Source organism: Hyperolius riggenbachi, chromosome 9 (genome assembly GCF_040937935.1).
Source record: "Hyperolius riggenbachi isolate aHypRig1 chromosome 9, aHypRig1.pri, whole genome shotgun sequence".
NCBI lineage: Eukaryota > Metazoa > Chordata > Amphibia > Anura > Hyperoliidae > Hyperolius > Hyperolius riggenbachi.
This window is the reverse complement of record NC_090654.1, coordinates 47131312-47146779: the sequence shown is the minus strand read 5'-3', so window position 1 is coordinate 47146779 and position 15468 is coordinate 47131312. Positions and strand designations below refer to the sequence as shown.

The 15468-nt window shown below is 48.4% G+C and overlaps 1 protein-coding gene across 1 annotated transcript in view; it reads left to right on the top strand.

The window, feature by feature from the left end:
- ARIH2 (ariadne RBR E3 ubiquitin protein ligase 2) overlaps window positions 1-15468 on the top strand; it is a 73829-nt gene continuing 58361 nt past the window's right edge. The window contains exon 1 of the mRNA XM_068252691.1: window positions 1-158. The gene's annotated coding sequence lies outside the window, so the exon portion shown is untranslated. The remainder of the gene's footprint in view (window positions 159-15468) is intronic.

Here is a 15468-nt window from a genome sequence, read left to right as displayed (position 1 = left end):
CTGCGACGGGGTAGCGGAAGTGACGTAAGGAAAAGCGGAGCACTTCCCGCTGGAGACTGTCGGTGAGCGGACTGGTGGAGGTGGAGCGGGGAAGAGATTAGCACCGCCTCCCCCGGGACTTTGCGGCTAGTCTGTTTGGAGAGAGGGACACCGGCTAGGTGAGGTGGTGCGCAGGCTGCGCTGTGGCCATTGCTGGAGGGAGAGTTGGGGGATGGGAAGTCCTGACAAGAGGGACAACTATACATTGCCAGTAGTGATTCCTCACTGTAGGTAGAGCACAATGAGAGGCAGTCCTAGCAGTAGGAGACAGTATTGGGCGGTGGGGATCCTTTGAAAAGTGGACAGTTAGGGGAGGGTGGGGATGCAAGAAGTAGGATTAGTGTATTTTAGTGGTAGGCATACAGGTAGTTAGGTTAGTATACTGGTGGGTTGCAGACAGTAGGGTTAGTTTACTAGGGGGGGGGGGGGGGGTAAGTATGCAAGCTATGGGTTAGTACACTGTGGGGTTGGGGTTGCAGGCAGTAGGGTTAGTACACTATGAGGGTGGGGATGCAGGCAGTAGGGTTAGTACACTATGAGGGTGGGAATGCAGGCAGTAGGGTTAGTACACTATGAGGGTGGGAATGCAGGCAGTAGGGTTAGTACACTATGAGGGTGGGAATGCAGGCAGTAGGGTTAGTATACTATGAACGTGGGGATGCAGGCAGTAGGGTTAGTATACTATGAAGGTGGGGATGCAGGCAGTAGGGTTAGTATACTATGAAGGTGGGGATGCAGGCAGTAGGGTTAGTATACTATGAAGGTGGGGATGCAGGCAGTAGGGTTAGTATACTATGAAGGTGGGGATGCAGGCAGTAGGGTTAGTATACTATGAAGGTGGGAATGCAGGCAGTAGGGTTATTATACTATGAAGGTGGGGATGCAGGCAGTAGGGTTAGTATACTATGAAGGTGGGGATGCAGGCAGTAGGGTTAGTATACTATGAAGGTGGGGATGCAGGCAGTAGGGTTAGTATACTATGAAGGTGGGGATGCAGGCAGTAGGGTTAGTACACTATGAGGGTGGGAATGCAGGCAGTAGGGTTAGTATACTATGAAGGTGGGGATGCAGGCAGTAGGGTTAGTATACTATGAAGGTGGGGATGCAGGCAGTAGGGTTAGTATACTATGAAGGTGGGGATGCAGGCAGTAGGGTTAGTATACTATGAAGGTGGGGATGCAGGCAGTAGGGTTAGTATACTATGAAGGTGGGGATGCAGGCAGTAGGGTTAGTATACTATGAAGGTGGGGATGCAGGCAGTAGGGTTAGTATACTATGAAGGTGGGGATGCAGGTAGTAGGGTTAGTATACTATGAAGGTGGGGATGCAGGTAGTAGGGTTAGTATACTATGAAGGTGGGGATGCAGGTAGTAGGGTTAGTATACTATGAAGGTGGGGATGCAGGCAGTAGGGTTAGTATACTATGAAGGTGGGGATGCAGGCAGTAGGGTTAGTATACTATGAAGGTTAGGATGCAGGCAGTAGGGTTAGTACACTATGAGGGTGGGGATGCAGGCAGTAGTGTTAGTATACTATGAGGGTGGGGATGCAGGCAGTACGGTTAGTACACTATGTCGGTGGGGATGCAGGCAGTACGGTTAGTACACTATGGCTATCATTCATAAAGCATTTCCGCATGCGGAAATGCTTAAAACAGCTGACTTTACCGACCACTTAGCAAAGTCAGCATTCATAAAGCCTCTTTCCGCATGGAAAAATGACACTACCGAGCAGAGTGATAAATCACCGCCTTGTGCGGTGATTATCGGTACAAATGTAGCCAAATGTTCATTCATAAAGATCACCGCAAGCGGTGTGAGGTCGGGAAGTACCGCTCCCTCTGATGTGGCGATAACAATGTAAGTGAATGGAGACACACAGACCTCCCAGGCAGCTGCAGCAGAGCGGAACACGGAGAAATGTATCAACTCGGCAGCTTCCGTGTCTCCGCAAGCCTACCGCCTGCCTAGTTCGGGGAATCTCCGCACTGCTTCCGCACATGGATACATCTTCATGAATGCCCACCCAGAAGTCTAAAAATCCGCCAGCGGTGTTTTCCCGCACTGATTCTCTTTACCGACAGCCTGTTCATGAATGATAGCCAATGTCGGTGGGGATGCAGGCAGTAGGGTTAGTACACTATGAGGGTGGGGATGCAGGCAGTAGGGTTAGTACACTATGAGGGTGGGGATGCAGGCAGTAGGGTTAGTACACTATGTGGGTGGGGATGCAGGCAGTAGGGTTAGAATATTTTAGACGTACCGTGTCATTTAACAGTGACATTGGGAGACGGCAGATGCAGTTGTCTAACTTTTTTGAAGTCAAATCTGTGTAAATTGCTTTTTATAGATTGTGGAATGATCGATCGTTCATTGTTCTTTAACTAGAATTCTATCATTTGGTGTATACATAGCTTAAAATAAACCTGAGATTTATGTAACAAAAATATTTATACTTACCTGGGGCTTCCTCCAGCCATCTGCGCCCCGTTAGCTCCATCTATGTCTGTCTGGTTCGCTCCTTCTTCTGCTGTGGAGTCCACCACAATCCACACTTCCTCTGGCTGCACCCCCTCCCCCATGACAGTTGCTGACTTAATGAGCTGCACATGTGCAGAATGCTCCCGGCTACGGGGACTTGATCGTGGGTTGAGTGCAGACTGGATTGAGAATGCGCTTTAGTCTGCGGGGACTTTACCAGGGCCTACAATGGAAGAAAGGAGGGGATGGGAAGGATGGCAAGTGAGCGAACGGACCACAGGAAGCCCCGGGTAAGTATAAATCTTTTTGTTACTAATGTATCAGGTACACTTGAAGTTTAGCATCAATGATGGCGTGACTTTTTATGTGAAGGTTCTCGGGTGTCAGAGTGGCCCATTTGTCTTGGCAAGAAGACTCCAGGTTCTGTAAACTATTTTCTTGAATGAATTACAAATTTGTGATTAGCATTGCAATGGTATGAAATTCCACGGTATGTTATTCGTCAAAAAAAGTAAATTACCACGGTATGCGGTATTATACAATTATTTGCTCCCCCCTCCCCCTTAGCAAGTAGTGGGTGGCTGCAGCATTGGTAGCCAGGGATAGATAGGTGTAGCCAGTAGTAGGTGGCCGCAGCATAGGTAGCCAGGGATAGGTGTAGTCAGTAATTGGTGGCCGCAGCATAGGTAGCTAGGGACAGGTGTAGCCAGTAGTAGGTGGCCGCAGCATAGGTAACCAGGGATAGGTGTAGCCAGTAATTGGTGGCCGCAGCATAGGTAGCCAGGGATAGGTGTAGCCAGTAGTTGGTGGCTGCAGCATAGGTAGCCAGTAGTAGGTGTAGCCAGTAGTAGGTGTCCGCAGCATAGGTAGGCAGGGATAGGTGCCTTCAGCATAGGTAGTCAGGGATAGGTGTAGCCAGTGGTAGGTGCCGCAGCATAGGTAGCCAGGGATAGGTGTAGCCAGTAGTTGGTGGCCGCAGCATAGGTAGGCAGGGATAGGTGTAGCCAGTAGTAGGTGTCCGCAACATAGGTAGGCAGGGATAGGTGTAGCCAGGATAGGTGTCTGCAGTATAGAGTGGCGGGGGGGTACAAATACTCACTTGCCAGCAGCCAGTTCCTACACACTGTTCTGGCTTAATTCTACTTCCTGTTCTTGTTCCATTTCCTTGTAATAGAGCCCAGGGGGCGCTGTTTCAGGAAAATGGGACGCAAGAACAGGAAGAAGAATGAAGCCGGTACAGCGTGTAGGACCTAGAGTTGGGCGAACTGTTAGCTGAACTTCAGCCGAACTGTTCGGCTGCCCAACCTGTCATGTCGCTGTGTCTCTTACTACTTCCGGGTCGCAATGACCCGGAGTAGTACGTCTGCGCTGGCCCGGCGGAGCGCGTCCTAGATCGCGCTCCCGTTGCCGGGCACTCTCTGCGCATGTGTGTGATGTCATGAGTGACGTCACACACATGCGCAGAGAGTGCCCGGCAACGGGAGCGCGATCTAGGACGCGCTCCGCCGGGCCAGCGCAGACGTACTACTCCGGGTCATTGCGACCCGGAAGTAGTAAGAGACACAGCGACATGACAGGTTGGGCAGCCGAACAGTGTGGCTGAAGTTCAGCTAACAGTTCGCCCAACTCTAGTAGGACCTAGCTGCCGGCAAGTGAGTATTTGTACCCCTCACCGCTGTTCGTGCGCTCGCCACTGTGTCGCATCCCCGCCGCTACATCGCCCCGCCCCCTGAAGACCGGTAAAACGAGGTTGTGCATGGTATGATTACCATGACAATCAAACCACGGTATACTATCATACCGGTATACCGCGGCAACCCTATTTGTTATTTTCTCAAAGTGGCTCAGTGAAATTGAGGTCAGAACACTGATGGTCGCTCCAGCACCACTACTATTTCTGCTGTAGCTACTGAAGTATAGTTGTATACGTTAAGACCATAAAACTCAATTTGGGTCTCGCTTCTCCACAGTTCAGTAGCTTTGAAGCTTTTCTCGATGCTGGTTTGTGGCATTGACACAGAAAGGCTCAATTGTTGCAACTAGACCTATTTTTGTTCAAGTGACTCTTTACTGTGCCTCTTGAAACAGCAACACCTCTTGTTTACTGAGTTGCTTGAGTTTTAATTTAAGTTTCTTGTGAGTTTTTCTTGGCGTCTCTATAAACGATCCTGGCAGTGGCGGCTGAAATTTTGTTTGGCCTACCTGACAGTGGCTTGGTGACAACTGAACCCCTAAGGGCCTAAACACACGAGTACTTCTGTGCTGATTTCAGCATCACATCAATGTTAGACTGATGCAGATGGCCGTGTGTCATATACAGCAACACCCAACACTTTTTTTGTTGCTCTTCAATGCAGTGCCTTTCCCATTCAGAATCAGTTTTAATTGCCAAGTACGGGGTATTGTACAAGGAACTGTTGGCACAGACAGCTCAGAGGCCCTTCATGGTTATGTATTTGGACACATACGTGGTTAGATCCATACATACATATATACATAGGCATTTACATGGGTACAGTACCATACATTCAAAAGTATTTACATAGCAGTGTTCTCCCCAGAAATGTTTGCCAGCCGGGTGGCATGAAAAGTAGCCTGGTGGGGCGAGATTCTGCTTACAGCATAGGAGGAGGTGAGCTGATGACAGCCGGGTGCTCACCAAAACTAGCCGGGTGGAGCACCCGGCTAAAAGAGCCTGAGTAGAACACTGCATAGGTACAATGTGAGCATGCATTGTACTTGGGGTCACATAATCCACTAGGGCATAGCTGTTTAAGTGGGGGGGGGGTGCTAAGTTGAGGGTCAGGACAGCTTAACCACTTCAGGACCGCCTTACGCCTATAGGCGGAGGCGGGTTTAAGTGGTTATTACATGGAACCTTTCCATGTCAGTTCACGGAGTCTGTCTCTGTGAACAGTGTGCGAGCCGCCGATCGCGTCTCGCGCGCCTAATGTAAACACGCGGGGAAGAAATCCCCGCTGTTTACATCATACGGCACTGCTGCGCAGCAGCGCCGTAAGGCAGATCGGCGATCCCCGGCCTCTGGCCCGGGGATCGCCGTCATTTGATAGGCTGAAGCCTATCCTTCAATGCGCAGGACGGATATCCGTCCTGCGCAGGATAATAAGGAAGCTGGAGGTAAGGGGAAGGAGGGAGCGCAGGAAACGCTGCGGAGGGGGGCTTTGAAGAGCCCCCCCGCTCGGCCACATGGAGCGGCGGCAATCAGACCCCCCCAGCAGGTCATCCCCCTAGTGGGGAAAAAAAGGGGGGGGGGGGTTGTCTGATCGCCCTGCCTTGCTCACGATCTGCGCTGCGGGCTGGAGAGCCCACGCAGCGCAGATCTCAGAGAACAGCCCTGGTCCTTAAGTGGTTAAATGGAACATAAAAAAAAAAGTTTCACTTACCTGGGCCTTCTACCAGCCCCCTGCAGCCGCCCTGTGCCCATGCCGTCCATGAACGATCCTTTGGTTCCCTGCTGTGACCAAGTTTCGATTTCGGTGACAGAGCCAGTCGTCGGCCACTGCTCCTGTGGCCCTGGCTGCCCGCGTCTTGGATCACGGTGCCTTAGCTGGAAGCGTCCTGTGCATGCGCATTATGAGAACATCTCGTACTGTGCAGGATGCTCATGGAGACTGGCTCTGTCGCAGAAATCTTAAGTTGGGCACTGCAGGGGACCAGAGGATCGTTCCAGGACGGTGCGGGATAGGAAGGGTGCAGGGTGCTGGTAGAAGCCACAGGTAAGTGAATTTTTTTTTTGTTCTCCTTAAGGGAAGAAAGAGTTCCTTGGGGGGATGGACCTGATGCAGTGACCCGGTGGCAGTTGCTGGGGTGGGAGTGATTGTTTGCACTCCTGATGGTCCTTTGTAGTAGAGGAGGTCCAGAGATGGGAGGAGGGTCCCTATAATCCTCTCAGAGGCTTTGATGGCTCTCTGTAGCCGGTGCTTGTCCCTTGCAGAGGCCCGGGCGAGTCATACGATGATGGAGGAGCAAAGAGCCAACTCGATGGTGGTAGAGTAGAAGTAGGTCAGAAAGGTGTGGGACATTCCAAACTTTTTCAGTTGCCACAGAAAGAACAGCAGTTGTTGGGCCTTTTTCTTTGTTTTGGAGGCACTCCTTCAATTTTAGGTTCTTATGAGATAATTGTGCTCAGGAGGTGGGCAATGGGTACACTCAGAACCCTCAATGAGAGCTGAGGGGGTCCTAAAATTGATGGTTATTTCAACCGTTTGTGCCGAATTGAGGACACTTATTATCCCTACACTAGTTACAGATCCTCTCAGTCTCCATATGGTAGGTGAGTTCTCCTCTCTTGTACACAAGTCCTATGATGGTGGTGTCATCTGCAAACTTGATCACTTTGACAGTCGATCTTAATGGTGCAGAAGTTTGTGTTTATAGGGAGCATAGGATTGGCGACCGGACACACCCTTGAAGCGCCTGTGTTGGTTCGCACTCGCGAGGTGGAGGTGCCTAGCTTCACAACTTGGTTTCTTTTTGTGAGAAAGTCCTTCAGCCACCCGCATATGGCGGGATGCTTCTTGAGTTGTGCCAGCCTATTGTTGAGGCTGATGGTGTTGAAGCAGAGGTGTAGGTGGAGAATTCTGGCATAGGTGTCCGTTTTTTCTAGATGGAACAGCATGTACTCCATGCTAATGTTTATCGACCGGTTTGCTCTATAGGAGAACTGGAAAGGGTCGATCTATTTCTTTGGTGATGAGTTTCAGGTAATGCTAAATGGGATCGCACTGCATTGTCCACAAAAGTGCAGTAAATGCTACGCATTAGTGGAAGTGTCAGACAGTGCAGTCCTTATGCACTACTTTGCATTGCATATGGTGTGTGACCAGTAACGCACAAATAGGGAAGGGGCCTTAGGCAGGAACCACAGTTGTAAAAAATCACAAGTGATTTTTGCACAATGCGAAAAAGTGCATTATGATTCTCTGGAGACATGCTGTAGTTTAGAATGCTGTGATTTTTCTTGTGTAATTCCCATGCTTTTAAAAATACTGAAACATGGTGGGTGACGCATGATAAAATACAAAGAAAAATTGTCCGGAAAACTGCAGGTGTTTTTTTGTGAAAACACAAGTGTGGTCCCAGCTTTAGGCTGGCCATACAACTAGCTGATGTGGCCAAAACATAGATCGATGCCTCTCAAATCATAATCTGATCAGAGGGATTCATCTGGTGGAACCTTTCTGCATACTTCACATAGATTTTTTAATAGTTTTTCGCATGAAATCTATTAAATCTATCCACCCGCAGCTTTGCACTATTCAATGTAGAGCATTGCTATGGGCTATCTATTTGCTGTTGATCACTACCCTACACCGATCTAAAGATTCATACACATGTGCAAATATTCCGGCCCGCTAATTTTCCATACTTGATCTGTTGGATAGTAGTTGGGCATGTGTATGCATGGCAAACGAGTAGACAACCAACTGATAACCGGTGGTTTACCCAATCCAACCGGCGGATCAACTCACACGACTGTTGGGCTGATATCATGCAGGTGGCCACATGTGTACAAGACGTTTGATGACTTGTACTTGTTTTGAATGCGGCCATATCGTGCAGTCCACCATTCCGCTTGCATGTATGAAAATGAGTTCAGTGTTTAGTTGCTTTGGCCATGTGGAAATACAGGTCGTGTCAACGGGATGTCGTCGGGTTGGTCGTGCGCTTTGTTGGATGTGTGTATCAGCCTTTAGGCTTTCTACCAGTACAATGGACTAATTAAATCGATTTTTCTTTTGTAAATCTGCCCCTAAGGCTATCATCAAGGCTCATAGCAGAATTCATTCATAAAGTTTCCATTACAAAGTTGACATACCTGCGGTGTGCTTTATCACTACTGCAGGGCAGATGACAGCTATTTATAAATAATAATCCCCTGCTCTGTTGCTTTTAAGAGAAATGTTGGTAATAGAAGCTAGGAAAATTACCTTTGCAACCTTTTTTTAAATGTTTTTTTTGTACTTTGGTGGTGGTCACTCTGTATCCTGTCAGTATCCATGCAACTCCTGCCATTTGTCAGTGTCTCATGCTAGAGGCCTGCATCGGGTTCGGGGTACCCGTTTTTATCCTAATCGGGTCACTGGTAATGAGTTTGTGTATACAAAAAAATAGTTTTCGCTTACTTTACAGCCTTCCAGTGAGACTACCAATGTATATTTTATAATAAAATAGAAAATGCGGGTCTGGAGGCTGCCTGTTCTGTTGTGGGTGCCAGATTCACCAGAAAGCAGGGTGTGGGTAGAGCAGGTCTGAAAAACTGAAACCCGTGCAGGCCTCTATCTCATGCTGTGCAGTAGTCATTCTGCTTTCTGTATCATGGCAGCAGTCATACAGCAGCAAATGATTGTTGAGGAGACTTGGGGTACATAAAGGGGGGAAAAAAGTGCCCCAAATGGGTATTTATCTCAGTAGAGGGAAGCCTATGGATGATCCAGAGCTAGGACCACCTGAACCTCATTGACAAGGGCTATGTTGAGAGGTGCAAACCACCACGCACTCGCCTGTGAATGAGCAGGAGGCCTGCACAGTACCATGGAGGTAATTGGATTTTTTTCCGCCTGAGCGTCTCCATGCTAATACTCGGGCACAAGACGTTCGGTCACGAACGGGACTGCGGCCAAACTTCTGAGGGTTCCAGCACTGGATTGGTGGTTGAGAGGAGGATGTTGGTGCTTCTGGAGGATCTAGATCAGGCTTTCTCAACCAGGGTTCCTTGAGTACTCTGCAGGGGTTCCTTGGCATTTCCCCCATCGTGGGGGGGGGGTATAATAGAGCCCTAAAGAAGCACTAAATTGGGGATCAGAATAATTATGAGCACATTAATAAAAAGCACTAGGATAAGCAGACAGTATAATGAGTGGCAGTGTAATGGGGGGAGGGAAATAAACAGCCTCACCTACTATTAACCTCCCTGGCGGTAAGCCCGTGCTGAGCACGGGCTATGCCACCGGGAGGCACCGCTCAGGCCCCGCTGGGCCGATTAGCATAATTTTTTTTTTTTTTTGTGCTGCACGCAGCTAGCACTTTGCTAGCTGCGTGCAGTGCCCGATCACCGCGGATCGGCGGCGATCGGGCACCCCTCCAGACCCCGTGCGCTGCCTGGCCAATCAGTGCCAGGCAGTGCTGTGGGGTGGATCGGAGTCCCCTTTGACGTCATGACGTTGGTGACGTCATCCCGCCATGGCGACGGGGGAAGCCCTCCAGGAGATCCCGCCGGCGGCGTAGCGAGACCTCGTCTTGCTACATGAAGAAAAAAAATTAAAAAAAAAAACACGTATTTGCTGCCCCCTGGCGGATTTTGACAAACCGCCAGGAGGGTTAAAGACCACGTCTCCTGCAAAATAAATGCTGGGATTCCTCGAGACCAAAAAAAATGTTTGCAGAGGTTCCTTGAGATCCAAAAATTATTTCCATTGCTCCTCCAGGGTGAAAAGGTTGAGAGGGGCTTATCTAGATTGTCCTATGGATCTCACAGGTTTGCTTTAGAAATGTAAGAGTCAATTTTATAAAACTATCTCGCATTCCTATTAGAAAACATCTCAGCTGTGCTATTTTATACAGATGAGATAAGCTCATCAGAACCGCCACTTTGCATGTTTACCATAGACTAGCATCCCCGCTAGATTTCCTTTAGGGACCTATAATCCGATAACTATAATGTGATAGCTGAAAGATCTTAGTAATGTTAACAGCTATGTGAAACTATTCCCCTCCTGTACATGTGATAACTGATGTGTGTTGCGTTGCTCTGGCTATCCGGGGGACTATAAGGCTGTCTCAAATGGGCACCTTTTGTGTTCTTGAAAATGTTTCTTTATTAGATTTATTTTTTTTCAGTTAAATGTGGGTGAATACGCAAATAATTCTCTTATTCTTCTCCAGACAATAAATATCCTAATTGAGATATCAGTCCTTTTTTAGGCAGCGTTTCCCCAAAAGCAGTTCAAGCAGGGAAGGGTTGCCTGATCCGTCAATAGGCTTGAAGTCTGCATCGCATGCCGGCGCTATTCGGGGGCATGCTGCCTTTTACTGCATGGCTCCGACTCCCGACTCCGACTCCTTAGTATAATACTTACCAGGGCAATGGATTTTGTACAAAAATCATCTGACTCCGACTCATTAGTTCATCAAACCACCGACTCCACCTCTGACTCCACAGCCCTGAGCTGTACATGTCATGGCTGCAGGGATTCAGGTGCTTACACTCATCACTGCAAGTGTCTGCTTGTGTCCTACAAGGTGGAGCCCGGCCCTAAGGCTGGGCAGGCCAGCCTTGCTGAACTTCTATGGCTTCCTCCTAGCTGCTGCTCCTATCCTCCACCTTTGTCCTCACCCCTGCTGGGGTCATGTTGGGTGCATGTGTAATGGTGACATCCCACAAAGCACGTAAAGAATGGTCTATCAAGCTGTTCCAGGACATCTTCCAGACTATTCGCACTAATCCGAAGACAAAATGTCTGTGGGAGGAGTATGTTGCACATGTCACAAGAGGAGGATATCACAAGTGGGGGACTTTCCCAGTGAAGATGCTAAACAGTAAAGGTGTGTACATGCCAGGGCTGTGGAGTCCTGGAGTATGAGTCAGTCAGTGGTTTCATATACTGAAGAGTTGGGAGTCGGAGGATTTTTGTACCAACTCCACACTCCTGGTAAGTATTAGACTAAGGAGTCTGAGTCCAGGAGTTTGAGCTATTTTAGGTACCTGGAGTCGGTGGTTTCTCAAACTGTGGAGTCTGAGTTGGATGATTTTTATACAGACTCCACAGCCCTGGTACATGCTTACAACTCCTATTGCATACAGGAATCGTGACTTGATCCCTTAGGTGAGAGTTTGGAGCTCTGTGCAGTACAGAGGCATCGCTTGCCTCCCGGTTGGTGACTCCTGTTGCTATGGAGGTTATGGTAGCGGTGCTAGGCAAGACAGAACGGGTGGGGTGAGTAGGTGAACAATGCTCTCAGCCTGATATTAGCTGAGATGATCTGCTTTGCAGGAGGTAAGTATTTTGAAAATGTGGTTTTCCACATTTGAGGGTTAAGAATATCACACTTGTGTGTGATTTTGTGTGTTGGTGCAACTTATTGGGTTTAAGGCAAACTGTAATTTATAATGTAGGCACACACTGCCTATGTCCATATATTACTGTATAATGGTGTAGCTCCGCCCTCCCAGTGATGCTTAGCCCAGGCTGTTTAACTATGCAGAATTCTCCTCCCAGAGCATTGGGGGAGACCAGACATTACTTTCGCTGGCTTCGGAATTTTTATGTATCCACAATGTGATATGTGCGGCTATTTTTTCACTAGAATTGATCATTTTCGCAATATCGCGTAACATCGTTTAAAGAACATTCTTTACTGATGTTTAAAGACATGCGACTGCCTGCAACAATCGTTCATATTGAACAACCTTCATGTTGTATCACTGAACGAGCAACAGTTCAGCTCCCCATAGACTCTCGCGGCAGTTTCCAGTAAACATTCGACTCTTGTAGATTAGGCAGATGGATTGGAGAACATTTGTTCAGCAGCAAAGATCCCAGATCCATCCTGCCATGGGGAACTCAGCGTCAAAGAAAACATTCTGAAGAGCTGCACCTGACAGCAATAAAGATGTGGCAACCTGTGATAAATTTCACAATGTAAATCATTGTGAGGAAATATTTTACAATAGTCAAACACTGACTAAATCATTTAGAAATTAATATTGTGTTAATTTCACGGCTGGTCCTCTTCAAAGTACACCTTAAAGGGACCCTAAACTGAGAATATGGATTTTTCCTTTTTAAAATGCCAGTTGCCCGACTCCCTTGCTGATCCTGTGTTTTTCTAATACATTTAGGTCAGACTGGATTAGCTGCATGCTTGTTTCAGGTATGTGATTCAGCCACTATTGCAGCCAAAGAGATAAGCAGGACAGCCAGGCAACTGGCATTGTTTAAAAGGAAAAATCCATATACTTCTCAGTTTAGGTTCCCTTTAAAGAGAGCCCGAGGTTGGGTCTGCCTATACTGCCCAGCCTCTGTTGCTATCTCCATCCCCCCTAAGTTCACTCTGCACTCTGCTATCCCCCATAAACGCAGTGTGTCGGAGCGGGCTGTGTTTACCTATGTAGTGTCGCTCCCCCCGCCTCCTGCATAGCTCCGGTACCCGCCCGCGTCCCTTTACTCCCCGCTGATTGGAGGGACGGGACGCGGGCGGGGACCGGAGCTATGCAGGAGGTGGGGGGAGCGGCGAGAGTGACACTACATAGGTAAACACAGCCTGCTGCGTGTCGACAGCGCTGCTGTGATTTATGGGGGACAGCAGAGTGCAGGGGGAACTTAGGGGGGGATCGGTATAGCAACAGAGGCTGAGCAGTATAGGCAGATCCAGCCGCTGTGTGCAGATATTATTGGAACCCCACCTCGGGTTCTCTTTAAGTGAATGATATGGTGGAGGCTGTCATATTTTCTTTTTAAACTGTACCAGTTTCTTGGCAGTCCTGCTGCTCATTCCAGCATTAGTAACGTCTGGATCACACACACCTGAAACAAGCATGCAGCTAATCTCGCCAGGTTTGTGTCAAACACCTGATCTGCATGCTTGTTAAGGGTTTATGGGGTGCATTGAGAAACGCGTGAAAGCGCATGATAAAAAAACGCATGCGTTTGTGCGTGTTTCAGTGTGTTGCGACACTTTTTTAAAGCCTGTTTTGCTTATTGTAGCAGTTGTCAATACAGCTTTGTTTTCATATGAAAATGTTTGTTTTTATTTTTCCAATTGTGGTAAAAAAGCATGCACTTCTGTGTGTTAAAAAGCGCGCCCATTCACTTGCATTGATGTGCACTTTACAGCTCAACGCACAGAAATGCATGCAACATGTTTTTGTAACGCAGCTCAACGCCGTGCTTAAATGTGAACCAGGCCCATTTAATTACACGGAAAAATCAATACCTTGCAGAACGCACAGGGCAATGCGCTGTGAAAAGTGCACAGAAACAGCCCTCATATGAATGCGGCCTAAAAGTATTAGAGGCAGAGGATCAGCAGGTTGCCAGGCAACTGCTATTGTTTAAAAGGAAATAAATATGGCAGCCTCCATGTTTCTCTAACTTTAGATTCCCTTAAAGGGAATCCCTGAGCAGACCTATTAAAAGCAAATCTGCACTCACTCAGGGCTTCCTCCAGCCCAGTGTAGACTGCAAAGTCCTTCAGCGTCTTCCCCAGAATTTTTTTTCCTAGCCGGGTTGGGTGAGATGAGAGAATGCAGGGCCGGTGCTTCTGTGAGCAACTCTGCTTACAGAATAGGAGGAGGTGAGCCAATGACAGCCGGGTGGTCACCAAAACTAGCCGGGTGGAGCACCCGCCTAAAGGAGCCTGGGGAGAACACTGATCCTCTGGGTCGCGTCCGTGGTCCCACTGGCGGCCCCATTAGTGCGGCGACTTCAGGTAAAGTCATGAGCAATTATGCCTTTGCGGCCCGTCTGTGCACCCGACTCAATCATGCGCCCGTTGCCGTAAGCCGCCTGTGCGGTTCAGTCTTTTGAGAACTGCACATGCTTAGAAGGCCTAGTGACGGGCGTGTGATTGAGTCGAGTGCGAATGCGCAATTGCTCACGACTTCGCCTGAAGCTGCCGCACTAACTGAGCCGCCAGCGGGACTGCGGGGGGGGGGGGGACGGGACCTAGAGGATGCCGAGATAACCTTGCGGCCTAAGGGGGGCTGGAGGAAGCCCCAGGTAAGTGCAGATTTGCTTTTAATAGGTTTGCTCGGGTCCCTTTTAAAGCTTTCAGTGAATAACAATCCTTAGTTGTGTGCATATCCGCCAATTAGTGCATCGTGTCTACGGTTGTTTTGTTTGTGTGTCCGCTGATCCCTGAACAGTGCATCGTGTCTGGTTGTGTGCATCGGAGGCCGTAGTTAACTGCTGAGCAGGCTGCGTGCTGCTGATGTGTGTAGAGCACACTAACACTGCTGTCTTTTCATAGCTTTCTGTAGGGGAGGGAAGGTTGTGGGTGGGAGAGTCCTATAGCGTTAGAGGTTGGAATTGTATTCATGTCTCACTACAGACTCTCCAGCGTATCTTCCTTTTTGTGTTTATCACGATTTTAAGCAAATGAATGACAGCCAGCTGACTTAATGAGCAAGCTCTAATAACTCTCTCTCTCTCTCTCTCTCTCTCTCTCTCTCTCTCTCTCTCTCTCTCTCTCTCTCTCTCTCTCTCTCTCTCTCTCGGCACAGCATCAGTAATGCAGGATATTATTCATCAGGGCCTTCTCTTTAAAACTTAAAACACTTATCCATTAAAGCCTGGCAGAGATCGCAGAACTAGGACATCATGGCATTCCATATGGCTAGGCTAAAATCCAGTCGACTACTATGAGGTTTTTCTGTTAGATGTGAACATTTTAAAGCACCATAGGTGTATTGCTGTGCTGCATAGGTGTAATCTGACCTGCTGCCTTCTGGCCTCAGTTTGTGAGTCTTGTACACACACTCTAGATGGTTCTCAACCAAGGCAGCTGAGAATCTCTGTACGGTGGCTCCAATGCGCCAATCTTCTCCTTCTTGCCCCCCTCCTGCTCTTCTTTGTTGCTAGCCTGCAGGCTACTGATGTCTTTAAGGGCCTTTTTCCACTACACAGCTGGGTTGCTACTTTATCATAGAAATCACGAGAAGTATTTTCCACTACAGTGATTTGATGTGGAAATCGCAATCGCTTTCTGGAGCGATTTTAAGAGTGGCAATGCAAATGAAAAATCGCGTAACAGAATTAATGAAAAATCTCAATCACTGGCGTTTGTGATTTGCGATTGCTATTGGAAAAGGGCCCTTCGGACTCTGTCCCAAATCGTTATCCAAGGGATCGAGTTGCGATTTCTGGGGTTGATGGTAAGTGTGTGTGTGTGTGTGTGTGTGTGTGTGTGTGTGTGTGTACCTGTACAC